The sequence below is a fragment of the Pseudopipra pipra genome, chromosome 2 (genome assembly GCF_036250125.1).
Source record: "Pseudopipra pipra isolate bDixPip1 chromosome 2, bDixPip1.hap1, whole genome shotgun sequence".
Classification (NCBI taxonomy): Eukaryota; Metazoa; Chordata; class Aves; order Passeriformes; family Pipridae; genus Pseudopipra; species Pseudopipra pipra.
In genome coordinates this window covers 61,047,234-61,065,285 of record NC_087550.1, presented here as the reverse complement: position 1 = coordinate 61,065,285, position 18,052 = coordinate 61,047,234, and the positions used below count along the sequence as shown (strand labels likewise).

Sequence of the window (18,052 nt, the reverse complement as noted above, 5' to 3'; positions counted from 1 at the left end):
TTAAAGATCATTTAGTTCAAAATCCCTTGCCCTGCACAGGGAAACCTTTCACTAGACCAGGTTGCTCAGGGCTCCATCCAACCTGGCCTTGAACATTTCTAGGGATGGGGCATCCACAGCTTCTTTGGACAACTTGTTCCAAAGTCTGACTACCCTCATTTTAAAACATTTCTAAACTTACCCTTTTTGCACCTTGTTCTTTCACTACAGGCCCTGGGTAAAAAGTTTCTCCATCTTTCTTGTAGGCCCCTTTTATGTACTGAAAGGTCACAATAAGGTCTCCCTAAAGCTTCTCCAGGCCCCCAGCTCCCTCAGCCTGTCTTCATAGAGGAGGTGCTCCAGCCCTCTAACCATTTTAGCATCCTTCTCTGGACCAGCTCCAACAGGTCTGTGTCTGCCTTGTGCTGGGAACCCCAGAGCTCGATGCAGTACCCCAGGTGGGATCTCAAATATTCCCCCAGGAAAAACACTGAATTAACAACAAAGTTGTCCCTCTGCCACCACTCCCAGCTCAATCTGTGTGCTCAGATCACACCCGCCACCACTTTTCAAAAAGAAAAAAGAGTGCAGTGGATGTTTCTAACAGGAGTGACATTTACAGCAAAGTGGAGTCACGGAGTACAGATGAGCCTGTGCTCCACCAGATGGGCCGTGGAAGAAGAGGAGCTCCACTTGTAAGCAGCTCAGTGGCAGGTGACAGGAGCACAGCTGACCACCTCAGACTCCTTGGAGAAGGAATCAGTGAGGAGTCATCATTCATATTCCAGGCAGAAAAGACAATAGTAAAAACCTCTGTAAAAGCCTGGCAAATGGGGGTGGCTCAGCTGGCAACCCAGAGGGGAAGGCGGCCAGACAGAGATCTCTCCTGGCTCCCTCCAGGCAGCCTTTCCATACCTGTTTCCATGGAAACTGAATTTGAAGGGACAACAAGCAGGAAAAGAGTGCATTTTCATTAATTCATCATTTAAAATCTCAACCTTCTGTTTGCCAGGGACACATTTAGTGCCATGGAGGAGGATCCAGGGGCCAGCTGCTGAGCAGCAGAGCTGTGAGTTAATCAACCATTTTCTTCTTGCAGGCATTGAAACAGATGTTATGCCTGAGGAGAGAGGTGGCCAAATTCAGACTTGCACAACCTTTCTCTCTTTTTTTTCCCCTTGTCCAGTGAGGTGAGATAAAGAGTCTGCAACATCGTCAGCATTGCACAAAGTTTCTCTTTATCGTTTTTAGGACCGGGCTAATCACTGCATTCTGATGGTGCTGGGTGAAAACCAGCACAGCAGAAGAGGCGAAAGGCCTGATGCTGTCCTGTTGAAGCTGACAGGAGTTTTGCCAAGGGGAACTCGTGCTTTCCTCAAAAACTGGCAAGAATGAGGGGAGATGTGCTTCTGGAAGCTGGTGGTCCCATCTAAGATGTCAGTGATGGACACCATCAAAGAAGATCCACTGAAAACACTTCTTAGCAATAAAATTAATCTCTTAGGGGGGGAAAAACCTGCTGGGTTTTTCCATGAGAGAGTGTTCAAACCATTCAGCTGTATCCTCTGTGGAGAAAGCCTGCTTTATAGCTAGATAGCACTAAAGCAGGACACCTGGGAAGTCTCTTCGCCTTATTTTCCCAAGGATGTCACCAGGGACAACACTCATGCACACACTGGTCACTGCTTTGTGACTCACCGGTTCCCACTGGAGGAAAGGAGATCTGGATATACAGGTAGAGAGCTGGCCAGCAACCCCTGGAGGCTTTCTTTTCCTGATCCTCCCTAATAGCACCAGAGGAACCTCCACAAAGACAGCTCTTGAAGATGTCAAGATTCCTTTGCTCCAGCTTCACTGGTTTTAGTTGCAAGATGATTCGTAGAGTCATAGAATCATAGAATATGCTGAGTTGGAAGGGACCCATCAGGATCATAAAGCCCAACTCCTGGCCCAGATTGGGACACCCTAAGGGTCACACCATGTGCCTGAGAGCATTGTCCAAACACTTCTAGAACTCAGATAGGCTTGGAGGTGTGATCACTTTCTTGAGGAGCCTCTTCCTGTGCCCAACCACCCTCTGGGTGAAAAACTTTTTCCTAATATCCAACCTAAACCTCCTCCAACTCAGCTTCATGCTGTTTCCTCAAGTCCTGTCACTGGTCACCAGAGAGAAGAGATTGTTACTTACCCCTCTGCTTTCCCTTGTGACAATGTTGAAGACCGCAATGAAGTCTCCCCTCAGTCTCCTCCAGTCTGAACAGACCAAGTGACCTCAGCCACTGCTCATATGGCTTCCTCTCCAGACCTCTTCACCATCCTCATGACCCTCCTTTGGATGAGCTCTAATAGCTTAATGTCTTTTTTATCTTGTGGTGCTCAAAACTGCGCACAGTACTTCAACACAGTTCTTATTCCCTGCCTGTCAGGAAGAAACTATGGGATGATGCTGTTTTAGAAACATCAGAGGTCTTGATGAAAACTACATTTTTAATATATTTTTCCTGGTGCAGAGAAAAACCTGGGGAAGTGAAGCAGTTGGTGTAAAGAAAAGAAAAAAAAATAGGGCACAAAATAATTAACGTATTATAAGCTAATACAACACAGAGATCTGTTTTGCACTCTGTGCAGATGTCCCCAAGCATTCTAATTTGGATAGAGTAGCAGATGACAAACAGTTTTATACACCAGATTAAACAAATCAACTCTAATCACACTAAACTACAAGCACTGAATTATATCAAGCAGGTGGATCCCAACTTGTGTTTCAGTTTCTAAGGAAGGCATAGTGCATGGAATTTAAACGAGAGGAACAAAATTTCCCCACATGCATGACAACAGAGAAGATATTGCCCTGAGTGACAGAAAAACAGAGTCACAGCTGACTTTGGCTCCTTTTCACTGTTCTGCCAGCAATGCATTTGCAGACTCCCTGTCTTTATTACTTTCCACATGGTGGATGAGGAGGTGAAGTGTGTCTGGCACAGGCAAAGAGGAGAGGGACTACAGCTCCTAACGATGGTCCTGTGAAATCACATGAAACACATAAAAGCCTCTTCCTACCTTGAACTGCTGCAACAGCTTTGCTGCTCTGGAACTCAGAATCCAGATGTGCCACAAGAGTCAAGCCATGGGCTCTCCCAGCAAGATAAACCACACCACTGGGCCACATCTCCCCTTCCTGTGAAAGGCATTGGAACATGGCCAGCAAGCTTCCATCCCATCACAATGCTTATGTGGCCGGAGACACATAGGGATGGGAAGAGTTTGGGATGGGTAATGAGGCTGCCCAGGTCATGCTGGCCACCTGACTGGCCCAAAAAACTGGGCACCCTAAAAGCCAGAGGCCACAACTTCCTTCCTATGACCAGATGCAGCTTGGCCATCTCACAGCCCAGATGCTGTGCTTAGATACACCAAAGTGTTCACTTAGATTCATGCAGCTAGAACACCTTGCTTTGGTGATTTCTCACTCCTGGGGGACAGCTGGACCACCCATCTCCTTTTCTGGCTGCTATCACTGAGCAAGTTGCAGGATTACCATCTCCTTGAGACACACTTCATATTTGATGGGAGCCCTTAGCATTTGCAAGTGATTCCTGGTAGGTGTGTGATCTTTCCTCATCTCTTGGTTTTCATGTTTTGAGAAGGCATTTCACAGGAAAAGACTGTGATGTTGCAGAAATCTGGTTTCACCTCTCCTCTTCTCTGTGGATGAGGTAACACCCCCGGTTAGTTTTCTAACATGTCCAGGTGCTGGAGGAGCTGAGTGCTGTCCACATCTGAAGGATTCCTGAGTTCAGCAGTTCAGCTGTGTTCACAGGAGCTATGCTAGGCGACCACAGGGTCAAATTATTTGGGTCTGGAGTTAGAGCTGAGATCTGCTGCCAGGCACAGAGGGAAGCTCCTGCAGAAGCTGACTTTGATTTGGGAGCACTGAGCCAGGAAAACTATTCTACCATCAGCTAATGCTCTGACTTCCTTCATTCCTGTCAGCCAACCTTCTCATTAACGAATTAAGGTGAGCAGGGAACTCACTTTGGAAGAGGAAAACTAATGGAGTGACATTATTACAGGGCTGCTTGTCCTACTCCATTACAAGTTCCACACAGCATCAGCAGAGCTCTGCTGGCCAGTGAGGATCTCTCCTATAGCCTGAATATCTGATTTTTCGGCCAGCAAAGATGCAAGGGTGCAAGAATTAAATCTCAAAACTACCATTAACGCTTGAACTACCAGGGTAAGCAGAAGGCAAACTTTTGCCATCTTCACCCGTGATGTATCATTTGCTTGCCTGCACTGCAGGTGGCCTGTGTAAGCTGGAAAAAAGAGAGGAAATAATCTGCAGAGAGGCAAAAAACATCTGGGGGGATCATGATCATTTATTTTGGAATAGGAGAAAAGAAAGTCTGTGTTGTTTATTCCCAAAACAGGGCATGGGCCAATCTGCATATCTATTTCCTGAGGCAACAAAGGATTCTCAGTGTCTCTTTAAGGCCAAAATATATGTTGTAGCCATTGTGTTTTCAAACTGCTTTTGAGCAACACGTTAATAACAGACTTGTTCACCCCAAGCTGTTCTGTGGCGGAGGGTGCGAAAGCATCAAGATCGTGGCAGAGCTCCCATTTCAATACAATGCTAGGCAGTATGAAATCTTAAACATGGCACTTCTGCCTGAAAACAGAACACAAAAACCCCCAGTTCTGAACACAGGGCAATCTTCATTAATTAATCATTTTTAATTCTTTCTATATGTTTACAGCCACACATATTTATCTATGCTATGCATAGGAGAACACTTAATTTTCAGGGTAGTGGCACTGCAGCTTGCTTACAGTTTCACCCATACTATGTCTTCCATCACGTTAACAGTGTGCAGTGAATTTGACTGTAGGCATCTTGGCCTCTAGTTTGTTTGGATTTTCACCATATCAAGGAAAGAAAGAAAAAAGAAGAGAGAATTGAAAGATGCAGCTGCATTTTTTTTTAAAGGAAGAAAACACTTGTCAGAGAATTTAAGTGATACCTGTCGAACCTCATTTAAAATAATTTCTTTAAAACTGACCATAAAATTGACATTATCTCTTTAACTCAAGCTACGTTTTGCCTCTCTCTGCATAAAAAAGTATTATCTAGTATTTTTCACCTGTGTCTCTCAAGAAAGATTTTAAAGCATCAACATTTTCAACTCAGTAATTGTACGAAGGTAATATGAGCTCTGAGCAACTTGTTGCTTTCTAAAGTGCCTTTTCACTGTAGGTGTGTAGATGTTATATAGAACTCAGTGCTACCCGTTTTCCAGTTCTCCACTCCTTTACCTTTTTTTTCTGAGCCTTTTTTCTGGTGACGTACTACTTCAGCATGAAAGGTCAGTGGTATCTACATTCATTTGTCTCCTGGACTTGCTGAATGCACAAATGACTTGTTGAAGAGCAAGGCATTTTCTGCTCAGCTACCAAAAAAAATTGTTTGCATTGGATTTATTTCCCTTGTGTTATAATTAAACAAACTTGATTATATGCCACTGATATTCCCATTATTATGTAGGTATAGACAATGCACAGTCACCAAAGTATGTTATTGTTATATTCTAACAGACTATTGTTTTGCAGAGGGAGCTTCCCAATGAGACTAGGAGAAGGCTGTGTGACTAAGCTGAGCAAAAACAACATTAGTGACCAGAAGAACAAATCTACATGGCTACTAAAGAAAAACAAGACGTTTCTGTTGGGAAACCAAGCCAGCCTGCTCTATAGGGGTCACACGGAGCTGGACTGACTGGCTGACAACCTCCTGCAGCTGCCCACAGCTGAAAGCATAGGCAGGTGTATGTAATTTTGAGATTATGGGTACATCCAACCTGGTATCCCACCCTTGCACCTGGTTGCAGCTCAGCCACAGCAGTGCCTCACAACAAGCTCTCAATGGTATAATTAACTGGAGATATCAGACAGGTCTGCTTCATTACTGCCGTGTACTGCCTGCAGGTTCTTTCCAAAGCCTTTTCACCTAATGGCCTTTGCTGTCAGCTCTCTTTTTTCCCCTATGTGCTGATTGTTGGCACTTCTCTAAAACAGTGCTAATGATCTAATAAATATGATTATGCAAGAGTGGTTTGTCTCCTCACTTCGTAAGCTAACAGTGCTACTACAGACCAGAGCAAAATACATTCTCTTTACCAGAAAGAATGGCTTTCCCAGTAAATTGAAATTAATAAACTGGAATGAGTAGAAAGTGTTACAGACCTACAACTGGATCACATTTTACTGGATTTCTGTTGATGGATAAGGTTAAATAAGGTCTGAAATTTTGCCTTCTAGTTAATTATTATGAGTTAAACATTAAAAAAAAAAAAAGAGAAAAAAATGGCATTTCAGTCAGTGGGAGGAAAATAAGCAGAAAAGGACTAAGGAAAACAGAAAATAAGACCAGTGAGGACAAGAAGATCCAATGAGAACATGTGTCAAACAGTGTGAGAGGGGCAGAGACCAGAGCCAACCCTGATGGCCTCATGTTGCTTCATTTTATCTTCTGGCAAATGACACATGGGGCTGGGAGAAAGAAATATGATGTTTCTGGGATTATTTATTATCAGAGGCCATTTCCTCAGTCTACTTCTTGCTGAAAACCTCAGGCTTATCACTGAGAACAATTTCTTCTGGAGATTGAGCATTTGGCAGCAGCAGCCCTCAAATTAGCACTTGCAGCTTGCAGGATACGTCCGCCTCCCTCCAGAAGCTCACACGCTGTTTCACATGCAAGTGTCATTTCTGGAGTCCTGAAATGGTCAGGTCAACTCTTTGCTTCATGTACTCCTGAGGTTGAGTCACTGAAGCTTTATGTAACAAAGCTGCATGCTAAACTCTTTCTTAAAGTTGCCAGAAGAAAAAAACTTAAATAACAATAGGCCTTTTCTGTCTGCACTGAGATTCCCTTCCAAGCCTGCAGTATTTTCACTAGCTTTGTAAACCTAATCCCATTACTTCTCCCTGCCATTATGGCTCACAGGACCTTTCCTCCTTTCACCCTTTGGCTTACAGCGGCTATCATTGTTCTGCGAATTCAAGCTCTTGGCCTCATTTTACCGTGTTACTTAGTGGCCCTTCTTTTTAGCACGGATAGTTTTCCTCACTCAAATAACCTTTCTGGTTCTTATAGCTTTTTCAGGGCCTTACCATTATATTCTTATTCTTATCATACACCTTCTTAAAACCCTTTCCTGTATTGCAGCACCAGTGTTACACCAAGCACATGTAAGGTTATCCTTTTGGTTTCTTATTATCAGAGCATTTGCCTAATTTGCCTGTCCTTAGTCTGGGGCTCAGAGTCCCCCAGCAAATTACCAGTCTTGCTTTTCTACACTGTTCTTTGAGAAAGAGTATTTCCTCTCTGCCTGCCTTGCCTTGCCCCATGGATCTGATTCATGTCTGCTTAGCACACTAGCTAGTTATTTCTTAGAGAACAAAAGGAACGTAATCCTTTTAGAAACACTTCAGTATGAACCACCACGTTTCCTGCCTTCAGCACCTCTGCCTCTAATTTACTGATTTGCTGTTATAGATTTGCTATCATTGCTGATCTGACTCAGCCATCTTATAAAAAAACACCAAAAAGAACTCCGGACCCAGCTGAGCTTCTCACTCATTTCGCTGTCCCTGCTGTGCGTCACCGGCACCTTTGATGGCCCTGGCTACCACTGAAGATCCTAACCCTTTTGATCAGGAGTGGAGACAGCAATGACTTGAAGTCAGCCATAGACTTTATCCTCACTTGCTGGCATGTTATGCTAGGCAATAACAACTCCCTAACAGCATGATGGTTACATTACCTGAACTTTCTTTGTTCACATGAAGAACATCTAGGGTGAGAGAGAAGACATCTTTCTGACCGTGCTAGGAATAATGAAGTCTGATTTCTCTTCCACTTAAATCTCATTTGACTGGAGTCTTTCCTTTGGCTCAAACAGGCTTTTCTGTCATCATTAATCTTAAATATTAATACTACATTAACAACTGTGCAATACTTTTCAACATCTAGATGGTTGAAATTGAAAAAGGGAAATATTTAAGGATTTCCTTACTATATGGAGAGATGAGTACCAGACCCGAGATTAAATTTCTGTGACTTGCTTTCCTTGTCTTTTTGTTCTGATCTCAGTGACATACAACCATGCTTTTGCTGAAGAAAACACAGACATAGAAAGTCATTTGTGCCTGCCAGCTCATCGTGGGCTTTCTAGGCACACAGAATCCTTTAAAAAAAGGAGCCCACTGCTATATTAGAAAGGTGGACAACACAAAATCATTAAGATGACTGCTCAATAAAACTCAGCTTTTGAAGATCAAGGCAGATCATGTGAAATGCCCTCATGCTTTGATAAGTTGTAAGTTTGGCATGAACTCCGTTTTGAGTACTTGTGGATCAAGTGATTTTCTCTCCTGTAAAACATTGCTGATTGAACCACCATTACAGTTTTGATGAGGGACTTTGAAATGGCTGTTGGAGTAGCAGGAGATTTCACACCCAGAGAAGCAAATGTAAAAAGAATGGGTAGCAATTTCCCTTGGGCCCGATGAGTGTTTAGCTGATATGTCTGTACAGAACAAAAGGCCTGGACGTTAAACCATCCATTGCCTCTGCTGAGAGACAGTGCAAATTATATCTGATAGCCATTAAGAGGTGCTTCAGTTAAACACCCATAACTGTGCAGCTCTTCACTAGAAAATTTGCTGATATTTTGAAAACATGATACTTCCCTAGTCTCAGAAATCATTGACAACCTGTCAAAGATAAGAGTCAGTGTCTAAGTCTCCACACTAATAATTACTGCTCTAACCTGCTAGAGAAAGTGCCAGATACTTACCTTCCTCTTAGGAAATGTGATATCTCTGGTAGCTAATTACATCTCTTTTTAAGGTATTTAAAGCAACTGTCCATTCTGACCAATAATGTAGCTTCTGTCAACTGCTTTTGAGAGCTCTGGAAGACCACTGGCTGGTAGCAGATTTCCATTCTTCCACAGTTGTTAGTCTGTACTTGTAAACAGTGACAGAAAATAGAAATATGAGTGTTGTTTGAACAGCCAGTATTTGCTATAGAATAGCAAATTTGCTAAGTGTCTCCACAGCTAGGGGCAGATCCCACAGCCTCTACTCAAGTGAGTCATCTCTCTGCACACAAGTGGCGCTGTCAAGTTCAATAGGCCTGTCTGTGCAAGGATCAGACTCATCGGCCTCCCAACATCTGTGGCATGGGACAAAGATGTGGACAGCTTTTGCATTGCTGATCCTCTGTGTATTTTTGCATGAGTTTGAGAATCTACTCTTAGTGGGCAAGAGTGTGTGTGGGGAAAAATGCAAATAAGGTGAAAACCACTAGAAATTTAAAAGGGATCTTCCCCCACCTAAACATAGTCTATCAAAGTTAATGTGCCATTTCACAAAGTGCTGCATTGCATATAAAAATGCTTCCTTGAAAGAGTCATTAAAATTGCAAAGTCAAGTAGCCAAACAAAAGAGGCCAAAATTTAGGCTGCTCACGCACCATTATTTCTGTATTTCTATGTTTCAGCATTGCAATAGAGCCTTGAATGTCATGACTACATAGCATTTAGCTTGTTTTTCTATGGGAGGGAGGCCCCTGGGGTCATGCTGTCTGTGTAGGTGTGTTCCACTTGACAGTCGTTCCCTCTGTAGCTTTTGAAACTACCCACCAGTTTCAGCTAAATCCTAAAGATACTATACTGCCATAAATATATGGAAATTAAAGGTCCAACTGAGGAAAGACATTCTGCTAGAGATCTGGTAAGAGAGAGCAAGAGAACTATAAACCCAGTCCTTCAGAGCTAACAGAGCAGGCTGAGGGAGGAGATGCTTAAAATATATAAGAAGTATAAGAAAAGCCTCAGCTGATCTCCATGCTTTATTAAAAACTTGGGTGCAGTCAAAGTTTACTCCTCTGATGGTTCTTTAAACGGGATAAATACGTATCATGGTGACACTGAAGACTGGGTACCCGCTGGTCCCAGAGCTCCTTGCTTCTTTGCACAGCCCAGACCCACACAGTCAGCGCTTCCCATGGGGGCAGTGCGACAACACTGGCTTGGCCCACAGTATGGGGAGTCCCTCAGCCTCTACCCTGCCCGCTGCCTTCCATGAGCAACACTCCTTCTCCATGGGACCTGCTGTGGCAGCTGCTGCCACAAAAGCATGAGGGCTTTGCAAACACGGGGTAAGCCATCTTTGAAGCGCCCAGTCAGGATGCCTGGCTTCAAGGGGAAGAGATTCAAGTCCTCTCCTGCTGTGGAAATGTGCAATAGACTTATACAGCTGCCCTGGGAGGTATTGGTCCTTCTCATGCAGTAAGTTGACAGTGAGATGCTGTACAAACCTCTAGGGGAGAGCAGTGCAGGTGGCTCTCTGGAGAGAGAGTGGCCATGGTCAGGAGCAAACATGAGGAGCAATGGATAAGCAGGATGGAGAGACAGCAGCCTGGAGTGGCTAAGCCTGAACCCGTCTTCCCAAGGCAGAGGAAGACCATTACCTCTACAGATGGGAAACTGAGGATCAGTGAAAGGGCATCTTGGATGCTGCTTCCCTTATGGAAAGGAGCCTTATGAAGAAGTGAAGAGGTGTTTCTTCCAGACAGGGGCTGAAGGAGTGAAGAGGAGGCTGAGCTGCACAGGGGTTTGTACCCATAGATCAATGTTGCTAGTCAAAGATGAACACCAATTTTAAACTTGTGCTCAAACCCCTCCGTGTCCTGTGAAACAGAATTTAAGATCCTCTGTAAAGCATGTCATAGTGTTACACCTTTATTTTTTATGAACCAGGCCCAGTTGCATGCTGTCCCTTCTATTTGCAGTCTATGAGGCCTTTTGGTGTGGCAGTATTCTTAGAGGCAAAGGTTTAAAATTAAAGATTTTTAGGTAGGTGCAATAACTTTTATGAGGCCAATTAATATAGCTGGAGAAAGCAGATGAGGTTTGGGGCATGTACGCTCCTCAGGAAAGGTGAGGTGAATTTCAAACCTAACTGCACATGGGGAACAATTGTTCTCAGTTTAATTAGACCTGTGTCTGAGCTAGACATCTGACAGCACCTGTGGAATATAAAGACAATATTGGTAGTTATCTCCTAAGGGGAAAAGAGACGCGGGTAATCTGTAGAATAATAGCAGCATGATGTAGAGCACTGAGAGATTGATTATTGGAAAAGGTGCAGAGAGGAGGATGGTAACTTATTCAAAAATGTTAGTATTCAGGGAAGGGATGAGATAATACAGCTCCCATATTTACCTGAAAAATGTTTTATAGAATTTTCTTTGAGAATCAGGACTGGGAGATCAGAGGTAGAACAGCTACACTGTAAGAAGTGTTGTCTGTTGGAAGCACTTCATCCCAGGTGACTCATAAAAAGAGTTGAAGATTGTATCTTTTGACAGGCTGAGAAAGAAGCTTTCTTTTGCCTTTGCAAAGTTGTGCCTAGTGCATTTCAAACTCCCGATCATTTGGCAGATCTTTGCTGTCTCATATTAGCTGCTAAACCAAGAATTCCTCCTGGTGAAGAGTTTTTAATATGACTTTTTAATCAAGACTGCTCAGTTGCTAATTGAGGGTGTGCAGCAGTCAAAATAGGATAATGCCTCAGCTGCCTGCGTCATGTCTCATCTCATTTGCTACTGATATTTTGATGCTGGTGGGGATCCCTGCTTTTCCTATGTGCCTAAAGCCAGATGAGAGGTTCCAAATTCACTTGTCCATGTCCCAGGAGGTATCAATCTGTTAAGCTGTACCCATCTCCCAGTGTTAGTGAAAATTATCCCCAACTGGTAGATGACTGAGTAGCTCCTTCCACACCCAGTTTTCCAGGACCTTGATGAGCAGAATTTGACAAATGGGGATGGGACAGAAATTTCACTGGTTGCCTCAGCTGATGGTGATTCATCATTTCATCCCAGGAATGAACAAGACCACCTACTTCCTGCAGGCCAGCCCAGCCACATAAATGGAGAAGCCTGATCTTGTGGGGTGGACAGTCTCAGTGCTCACAGATCCACTCACCCCGGCATTGCTGCAGCCCCTGGCTGGGGAAGCAGATCTCAGACAGCCCCCTTGTCTAGGGATACAGAATCACCTGAGGTCTCAGGGAGCTGCTCCTCGGGCTCCAGCCCATCTCTTCTCAGCATCTGGGACTCGAGATGGTCCAAGACTTGTAGGTGGGGTCAATTCGCTAAAAAGTAAAAAGATACTCCTGATTCTGGTGAGACTCCCAAATTTGCCTCTCCCAAATTTAAGTCCATATTCCAAACCAAAGCTTCTTAACAACACAGAGCTAGAAACGCTTTAATATTCACAGTGCTACCGAAGTTTATGCTCTGCAATACTTGAAAAAGAAAAGCGATGCGGAGTCTTGTGGGTGGTTCAGAGCTGACACCTGGAATAGGTAATGCCAGCTGACAGAACATTCCAGAAAAGCTGCAAATACCTGGAAAAGAGGGCTTCTCGCTGGCAGTTTTTCAGGCAACATTTGCATTACATGTCATTGCTAGGTACCTTTCTGGTTCCTGGTCATGCACTTATTCCTGCCAGAGCATCAATACTGAGCAGAAACCTCCTCAAGAGCATCCCCTATAACCCTCAGCACTGAGTTGGCGGTCTTGTGCTAGATTTTACCCTAATAGGCTCTGTCTGGCACCTGCATCCCTCTCTGAGGCAAGGTCTGTGTTGTGAAAAGGTGTTGGAGGGAAGCAACAGTATCACAATCCAGGAGTGTGTCCATGGGCTCTATGGAAAGCTGGCATTTTTGGTGTGAGTTCCCTGTCTGTGCACAGCATGATAATGACAGGAAGAACTGCCCAAAGTCTTTGGCGATGGCCTTGGTTTCTTTGCTCTTGGAAACTCTCTTTTTGTGGACAATAATGAGTACATCAAAGAATTAAAGTATGGCACATGGCTGTGACCGCATCCTCTCACTTCTCTTATTTTCCTCTCTCATGCTGAAGAGGCAATTAAAACCCAGTTGCTTTTGTCACAGGTGGTCCAGAGGTGAATAGCAACTGACCTGTGTGACTGTATGTATGAGGAGCTACTCGGTTCTGTGACAGTAGTCCATGTCTCCCATGGTTGCCATGGAGATGAAGTCTGAGAGGCCTTCACTCTTTTATGTCCCTGGAAGATCCTGAGATGGCCTTGAGGCAACAGTCAAGCCCAGCTGGTGCTAATGCCAGCTGGAGGACTCGTTGATCCTCTCAGGTGAGCACATATGGAAGGTCAGATCCATGTGTTGTGGGCATCAAGGAGCTGTCCATTAATGAGGTCCCTGGGCTCTTGAGTCGCAACTCCAGTTGGAAAGCCACCTAATGTAATTTTGAATTACCTGACTTCCCTCTGGCAGCAAATGAGTCATGGAGGTTCAGCTGCAGTAGATGGATTCCTTGTTCCTGGCACTTTGCCTCAGTGGACAGACGTGGAACAGTGGAAGGTGAGAAACTACTAGCAGAGCAACTGGGGTAACACATGGCATTTTGTGTGCATTTTGTTTTCCACCTCAGACCCACTATTTATATTCTGCTCGCATGATGATAAAAGCTGAACCTCACCTGGGTGGTGGAAGATGGAAGTTGCCTTGGAAACCGCAGCAAGACCTTGATGGCTTCTGGACAGCTTCTGTGAGGCTCTGGGCTTTGTACACACCAGCAGCAGGCTGGTTTCTTTTTTGTAAATTGCTGTTTTTCCATCATGCCTTTTCTCCCCAGATGGGAACCCACCATTCTCCTGGTGCTGTGGGGCGCTAGGCGTGGGACGGTGTGCTGCACTGGGAAGCAGCAGTGGGAAAGTGGGCTTGCTTGCTTTCACAGAGCTCAGATGTACCTCTAAGTCCAGCCAAACATTCAAGGAGAGGTACAAAGCAGCTGAACAGAAAAAAGCAAACTCTAAAAAGTGGAAAGGATCATTAGTCTTCCATTGCCTCAATGTCAATTCTCTCAGCTTCTGTGTAAGGTGGAGGGTCCTCACTCCCCATCATGCTTCCTAAGCACTGTGCAACGATTGTCCATGATGGCCACTAAGATGGAACCAGACCTCCCACTGCTGCAACAGGATTCTGTTCCCAGGGCTTAGCATATGGCTCATGCATTTGATCTTGTTTTGTCCTTCTTGTCCATGAGGCCAATGTGCCATCCACAACTCCATCATGTATTGTGCAATGGAAAGAGGGGAAAGTCAAGCAGAAGAGGAAGATGCCAACAAATATAACTCAAAATCACAGTAAATGGCAGACATGGGGTATGGAATGGCCAGGAGGGGAAGAACCAGCTTCTGTCCTGTCCTATGAAAATTGTTTCTTACAAGGAGCCTAGTTCCTTTTCCAACACCAGCCTCTATTGGAGTTATGGAGATCCTATTCCCAAACATATATATAACTCCCAAAAGTTACACAATGAGAATCCCCTTCTGAATGATGAATGGCATTCAGGATCTCCCACTATTATCATCTTTCTTGTTTCTGTGGACAACCCTGTGTGAGGCCCTGCGGACCAGGCATGTGACTTTCTTGTGGGTCATGGAGAAACACCTAAAGGTACTTACAACAAGATGATGTGTACAAGACTCATTGTGAGATGTTGTGGGAAAAGCATGTTTTGGGATGTTTTTTGAGAGCTATGGGAACATACAGGACTTAGTTCAGGATGTTGGGGGATGGATTAGAAGAAGGGAAAGGATGGAATTGAGGTGGATTGGAAAGGAGCAAGTGTCAGAAAAAAAAGAGTATAGAAAGTGCAGGTCAGTATGCTCTCCTGAGCCCTGCCTGCACGTGATCACTCCAATCCGTTCTATATTCTCATTAAAACCTATTTTTGTCTGGTAAAATCAGAGTGGGTGTGCTTTTTCTGTCCGAGTGGGTGTGTGTGAGCACAGCAAACGTGATCCTGGACTGGTTGGTGAGCAGCCGCAGAGGGCTGAACACTGCAGCAGCAGGGCTTCGAGCCAGGGGCTTGCACGTCCAGGTACCAGCTATGGGGTAGCAGAGCAGGGGGTCAGGAAGCAGCTACAGGATGCTGTGTCCAAGGACAGCTGCCTCTGTGTGCGAATGTACATGTCCACATACCATTAATGGTCTTCAATGCTAACCTGATGTCAGAGAAGAAGAGAATGGGGCAGCAGGCATCTCTGGCAGGTGGGGAGACCAGCCTTCTAGGAAGAAGCAATTGTCAGCACAGCAGGACAGATCTGAACCCTTAAGTTCATCACAACTCCAAAGGCAAGAATTTTTCCTTTCAAAGCCCTCCCTTAGGCTTTTCTTGCTCTGGGCTCTTGAGTGCTTTGTGGAGACACAGGTTCATCACAAAATGTATGGATTGCACTAATGTGAAAGAGGTACAATCAGATCTACAGGTTGGAACAGAGACACAAGAAGGCCACGCTTGTTTCCTGATAAAGATCATCCATCACTAGAAGGTAATGTTAATCAAAAGAGTGAACCAGGAGGGGATGGGAATTCCACAAGGCTCAGAAGCAAACAGTCCGCTGGGCTGCCAAGGGCTCCACCATTAACTGTCAGATAGAGGGGTAGCCATCCTCAATTTTTGAATTCCTTCTGCTGTATTTGTAAGGAACACTTTCAAAGTAGTGCAGGATATCCTTCATATATTATCTTCCTCAATTAGAAACAATGTGATAGTTGTAGTTTCTGCAAAGTATCACCCAAAGAAAGCCTACCTATGTTCGATGCTCTGCCATAATGAAGTTTGAGATGAAGCCACATTGCAAAGCTTTACAAGACACCTCAAATTCAATCTTTACAAGGCAGTCTTGCAGACTCATGTGAAATAAGTTTTAGACTAAACTGCAGAGAAGAGAAAACAGTGAAAATTTTTATATTTCTGAAGTAACCCTTTAGGGAATAGTTTTTAACTTTGTGCGGTATTAGAGCTACATATATTCCATGGAATATACCGTATATGTTATATGCAAACAGAAAATGTTTGACATCGCTACACAGAATTGCAAGTAGCTGCAGGTCTGGAGCAGCAGCAGCCTGAGTGTGGTCCCAGAGGCTGTCATCTCATTTAGAGGCTGGACTGGGGAGAATTACAATCACTATATTCCTGTTCTGCAACAGCCTTTTTAGCTGGCACTGCAGCTGCACTGTCATACTGCAGCTTATGGGAAGATGTGTTAAGCCCTCACAAACATTTTCTACATTTTCTTGTCAAAAGGAAATGATTAAGTCACAGGAGCTTTTTTTTTTTTTTTGGTCAAGTGTGCAGAAAAAAAGAAAACCTCTTCAGCTTCCAAGGGTATGCTTCTTAATAGCAAATAAATGCTTACAAGGACACCACTTCCAGGGCTGCAGGCCACAGGATCTGTTTGTTTCTTTATGCTTACGTCTCTCCAGCTCCTTTAGGCTTCTGGCCTCTTCCAGGGACAGTGACCTCTGGAAAACATTAATTAAAGTATGTTGCCAGTGATGGAAATGAAAGCCATGCAGAGATGCACCGAATGGGCTTGAAATTTGATGTCCTAACCACATGTACAACCAGTGCAGTTTGGACAGCAGAGTTTTCTGATTTATTTATAACCAACACGGACAAGAAAGAGGAGCCACACCAGAATTTCCTTTGAAGGCAGAGTTTATGATACTACATGGTTGTGTCTGCAACATCTCCTAATACTATTAGGAAGAGAAGGAGGTTGGCTCTGTGGGGCAGCTTGTGCTGTGGCAATTCAGGGTGGTGACTGGCAAGGCAGCACCATGAGACCTCCCTGGGACCAATGGGGGGGACACAGCTGGGGGTGTCCCTTTGGTAGGGGAGGCCTAGGTTCCCCCAGGGATGTCCTCCCATCCCCAGTACTGATGTGCTAAGGGGGAGGGGAGGTGGTTCGTTTTTAGCATTGGCTGGGTGGACACATGCACTCGTGTGTCTCCCTTCATCCTCACCAGGGAGGCAACCCAGGTGTCTTCAGAGGACTTATAGTTCCCTCCTCAGCCCCAGACTCCAAGCCAAAGCAGTATGACTCTGTAACATAAACCAAGCCAGATTCAGAACACTCACTTTGGAGACTTAAATGCTTAAAAAATTAATAAAAAGAAGTCATGGTGGACCTAAGCCAACTTATGCTGTGTAGACTGTAGGATGCCACAGAGATATGAGCCAAGCAGCCAGGATGGATCCAGCCCAATAGTGCTGTGTGAGCCCCCCTAGGCTGTCTGGCCAGACACTAAATAGAAGTGTCTTCAAGATGTTTATTTAGGAAGGGGCATGGCTAATGAAGAAATGGGTCCTGCTGAGCAATAGGGCTGCTCCTCAAGGTAAGGAAGGCAGACATGTACCTATGGGGCTCTCCTGCTCCAGAATTTCTGCTGTTTGAACAAAAGTCTGGCTTGCAGGACTCAACCAGAGCAGCTGTCAGGGTCAGGATTGTGCCACAGTTCTGCTGCTCTACCATAATCCCGTCTATCAAGCTCCAGTGAGCAAAGGGTCTTCTCTTCCTTGAGCTGTGGCTGATGTAATAACGCTTCTCCTCTCCCCATCTTGTCTGGGCTCAGACAAAGTCCTTCCTGATCTAAGCTGATGGGTGGCAAGCCTGTACAAACCCACAAGATCTAAAGGCATATCCTGGGAAACACAAAGCAGTAGCCACAAAACTCTGCAACTGGCTTGTTCCAGGACCAGTGATGGGGAGAGCTGCGAGGGCTCTTCCAGGGTTCACACAACTTAAGATGTAGCAAAAAGTATTTGTTGATGTACACAAAGTGTTTTGCAGCAGCTCGGGTACTAGCAAAGGCAGGGAGAGAGGCTCTTCAAGAGAGTCAAACCCCTGGCCAGGTGTACATGTGCAAGGACAAGTGACTACAGCCCTATGAAGTGAAGCAAGTGGTTGCTATGCTAAGCAGCCGAGAGCCTGGCCCAGCCACTTCTTTCCTCCCCCTTCCTCTAAAGTCTGCTTATGAGAATTCTTTCTGAATATTTATGTTTGGAATACTTATTTGGAAGAAGTCACAGCTGCAGCTGCTCCTGCTGAAATGACAGTCTGTGCTGCTGTCTCCTAGAGACTTAAGTTCCCACTCTAAA

At 44.7% G+C, this 18,052-nt stretch overlaps 2 long non-coding RNA genes across 3 annotated transcripts; one reads left to right on the top strand and one right to left on the bottom strand.

The window, feature by feature from the left end:
- The first annotated feature begins 3,454 nt into the window (after positions 1-3,454).
- On the top strand, positions 3,455-6,087 carry LOC135409765 (uncharacterized). Its single transcript, XR_010428357.1, has 2 exons — positions 3,455-3,578; positions 5,590-6,087. It is a non-coding gene; the product is annotated as an uncharacterized LOC135409765 (long non-coding RNA).
- Positions 6,088-6,544: 457 nt separating this feature from the next.
- On the bottom strand, positions 6,545-13,130 carry LOC135409757 (uncharacterized). 2 transcript variants are annotated; one of them, XR_010428354.1, is made up of 4 exons: positions 12,951-13,130; positions 12,039-12,207; positions 8,841-9,007; positions 6,545-6,755 (listed from the first exon to the last, which is right to left on the bottom strand). It is a non-coding gene; the product is annotated as an uncharacterized LOC135409757 (long non-coding RNA). The 2 variants fall into 2 exon arrangements; XR_010428355.1 differs by having other exon boundaries at positions 12,112-12,207; positions 12,951-13,120.
- Positions 13,131-18,052: the final 4,922 nt, after the last annotated feature.